The sequence below is a fragment of the Cibotium barometz genome, chromosome 35 (assembly GCF_041138505.1).
Source record: "Cibotium barometz isolate CiBa-2024 chromosome 35, ASM4113850v1, whole genome shotgun sequence".
In the NCBI taxonomy this organism is placed as follows: Eukaryota; Viridiplantae; Streptophyta; class Polypodiopsida; order Cyatheales; family Cibotiaceae; genus Cibotium; species Cibotium barometz.
In genome coordinates, this window is record NC_141080.1 from 51,105,073 (window position 1) to 51,109,144 (window position 4,072).

General features: G+C 37.3%; 1 long non-coding RNA gene across 1 annotated transcript; it reads right to left on the reverse strand.

The window, feature by feature from the left end:
- Nucleotides 1-2,720: 2,720 nt before the first annotated feature.
- On the reverse strand, nucleotides 2,721-3,446 carry LOC147618575 (uncharacterized). The gene is made up of 3 exons (XR_015262160.1): nucleotides 3,368-3,446; nucleotides 3,229-3,272; nucleotides 2,721-3,116 (listed from the first exon to the last, which is right to left on the reverse strand). It is a non-coding gene; the product is annotated as an uncharacterized LOC147618575 (long non-coding RNA).
- Nucleotides 3,447-4,072: the final 626 nt, after the last annotated feature.

Consider the following 4,072-nt stretch of genomic DNA (forward strand, 5'->3'; position numbering starts at 1 on the left):
TCCTTTGCCTTTCAAAAAGTTCATCATGCGATACTTCCAAATTCAAAAGTTGTTTCTATCAAGATTTTCCCAATAAGCTTATCTAAACCATCACTCATCTTGCTGTGCATAAATTTCATTGATTATACAAACCAATCAACTCAAACACTCATACATACATGTGTTGTCCACACCTTCAACAAATTTTATGGCAACTCAATCTAGGACTGAAAACCATTGTTGCACAAGCTGAAAACTTTTGAGAAAAGCAATGTGTGAGGGTGCAACATGAAGAGAGCAAGAGGAGGAGCATAAACATTAGAAAGAGGAAGAGACTAAGGGTACATTGGCAAAGGTTGATTTTTTTTGGTCATTTGTAAAAGGTGAAGTCAAAGGTAAAAAAAGTAGCACATGGAAAGTGCAAGGGAGGACATATAGTGTGAGCATTTATGGACACATGGTTGGCACTAGGGTGCACACAAAGCATGGACAAAAGAGTAGCACATGGAAAGTGCAAGGGAGGACATACAGTGTGAGCATTTATGGAAACATGGTTGGCACTAGGGTGCACACAAAGCATGGATTGGATTCCTTCCCAATGCTATAAATATGGGTGTATGAAGATTGATGTGCTTAATCCCCCATAGCCCGGCCTAGATCCATGATTATCTCTTGGCTTAGTTTGTCTTATATTAATCCATTTCTTATTCTCTCTTAATCATAATGGTTATTTGCTATAATCCCCCATAGCCCGGCCTAGATCCATGAATTGTAACAAAAACCACTTGGCGCTACTCACAAATTTGGAGAAATACAATCAAAATAGTCCTCAACTTTCTACACATTTAGGTACATGCGTACATCACATGAGCGTACCATATGCTTCACTTGACTTGCATCACATATAGTGTGAATAAAGCTTGCACTATGGGAAGAATCACCCGTTGGCTGTTATTGCTGTTGGAATTTGACTTTACTGTCACGGTAAGGAAGGGAACATAGCATGTGTTGGCCGACCACCTATCCAGAATTCCAAATGAAGAACCAACACAGCTCGTGTCGATGATGACCTTCCTGATGCTTATTTATTCAAGTTGGATATGGTACCTGAGTGGAGTGAAGAGATCTTAGAGCATCTAGCTTATGGTTTTCCGTAGGACATGCCTTTAAAGAAGGATAAGATGTGGCGGCTTATCAAGCTTGCGGCACCATATCAATTGATTGCAGGAGAACTGTATAGGCTAGGCAAAGACAATGTGCTTAGACAGTGCATAAGAGAGGATGAATTCGTGACCATACTGGAAGAATCTCATTCAGGGGATTGTAAGCGGGCATTTTGCTGGGGAGCTTACAGCTCGGAAAGTGCTTCAAGGTGGACTCTGGCGGCCCACGTTATTCGGGGATGCCATAGAGTTCGTCAAAAGATGCGAGGAATGCCAACGTTTCGTTGTTCCTCTCAACAAAGAGACAAGATGAATGTTTAGAGTTCCCTCTTGGAGGTGAGGTAGCCCATAACAATCGTAGACATGTTTGTTGGCACTCCTAGTTGCATTCCGTATGATATTTCATTTGTGACAAGTATAAGGCATGTGAGCCCACTCTATACATGAGCCTAGCAATATCCATGTGTCCCATTATTATGACAACCTTTGATTTCTACCATGCACCTTTTACAAAATCACACAATAAACAAACAAGATTTTACAATTTGGCATTGCCAATGATCAATATTTTAACATGAGATTGCTTCCACAATGCACAACAATCTTATTCTTTTTTAAAAAAAATAATAATTTAAGTATATTATTTTGGAGAAAATCCCACAAAATACACTCAACACAAGATATATTAGTTGATAAATAAAATCAAGTGCTAATTTAAAAAAAGAGTCTTCAATAGTTTTTAAATTTTAATTTTAAAATACCTTAAATCAAATTTTAAGCACACTACAAATACCATACAAAAAGTCTTCTATATGTATTTAGGCCATTGGCATATATCTTTTATCAACTAAAGGCCGCATTGTTTTATACACATCTCCTTAAAGATTAAAGGCTATAATAGTATTTTATGCTACTTTTAGTAAATTTAAAAATTGTTAATTTACTAGATATATGATTTTTTTTCAAAAAATTCACCATAGGTAGATACATTCTAAGCAAGCATGCTCAAGCAGTTTCATGAATGTTTTAGTTGATTTACCTTCCTATTCATAAATTAACATGAAACCACTTTTGTGCTTAAAGCCTTCTTTATGGCTCAATTACATGACTAGTGTTAAGCGTGCTTATACAAATTACATTTTGGGAGTCAATTACTCCATATAGTTTTGGACATATCTTAAACATACTAACTCCAAATTTGTCGGAGATCATAGATTTAGATTCTACTCTTCAAGATCTTTCCAATGATATGTCACATGAGGGGGTTTTGACAAACTTTTGGACAAGTTCACCATGCTCCCATTTTTCAAATGGAAATGGGATTTTTCCCAAATTATCTAATATGGTGTTCGTGTGTTATATTGCGCCTTTAAGAGGGGTTTCACCACATCAAGACCCCCACCATAGGATGGAGAGCACTAGCCAACAAACCCACCCCTCCCCTCACCTTAGGGGACGACATTGAGATAATAGCTTTCCGAGAATACCATGGAAATGGGTACCTTGATATCGTGAGAGAAAAAGGTGGCGTAAAATCCTTGAAATTTCACTCATGCATGTATTTATTGCACCAGAACTTTGAACAAAAGAGGCTATTTGATCACTTTGTCATGTTACATTTTCTAGAATGGCAAGGGCATTGAAAGAAGCAAGGTTATTGAAACCTTGTAATGTGGAGGGATATATGATTAATATAAGATGATGGGCCACCAAATTCCAACATAAATATAGAGAGGCCTCTTATGTGTGCTTGTACAAATGGAAGGTTGATCGGTACTGTAGAGACCCACACACCTAACCTAACCTAACCTTAATCCTGGTGGAAGGGCATGTGGTTAGACAGGAGAACGAATGAGCAGCTCACTTGCAGCAGTTACTACCAGGCGGTCCGATTCCACCATGTTGGGGCTGAACTACACCACCTTGGCTAAGGAGGCGCCTGCTGCAGGGCTCAATTTGTTGCTCCTTCAATGGCTGCAGCAGCAAACAAAAAAAGAAAGAATATCGAATCAGAGGGAAAAGGCCATTGTATTACTTACATACAGAAAGCTTTTGTAACCCAAAACCAAGCTGGTCAAATCAAAACCTTGTCTGCTGTCGATGGCAGGCTCTCCATAGCTTGCAAGGCTTCTGAGACAATTTGGATTAATTCTATTTAGTTGGGTTCAGCATGCTCTACTTTTATATCATTAAAATCAATGATCAAAGCCCATTATATCATTTACCAGCCGCCATCGCCAAAGCGATAATAATAAAGTAGCTCCTGCTGCCCATATTTGCTGTAATATATATATATATTATGAAGCTAAGATGTAAAGCTTTAATTTCTCTTTGGCACCTACTAAGCTTGGTTTTTAAGCTTTTAAGCTTGGGCCGTAAACTGTCTATTCTTATCGATAGTAATATACTTGACATCCAAACACTAATGACAAGCAAACATACGACTAGTCTTGCCTCGCCGACTAGTCTTGTATTCGTATTAGTTCTCTTTCTTCTTCTTTTATGGGACTGAATGTAACGATGTGAAATTGGTTGTAGAGATGTAAAAATACATATTAGTGCTTTCTTGACTTAATACATTTTCACCATCCTAATCAATATGTTAACACATCGCATGTCCACCTCTTTCTTGTAATTCAATATTAATATGTTAACACATCACATGTGCTGATTAATTGTTTTGTTAATATATTCAAGTCAAATTATGTTAACATATCACATGCTTGGTTGTCAAGTGAAATTATATGGGCCATGCACTACCTTTGTTTCATGTGTGAAATTTCATAGGTCATATGTCACATAAACAATAAAGAGAAATAATGCCAAAATTCCTTGGCTTGACACACACAAAAATGAAAGCCAATCCCAATTGTTTAAAACTAAATTGTGATAATTGAAATTTAAATCAGAATCTGATTTCCATGTTCGAA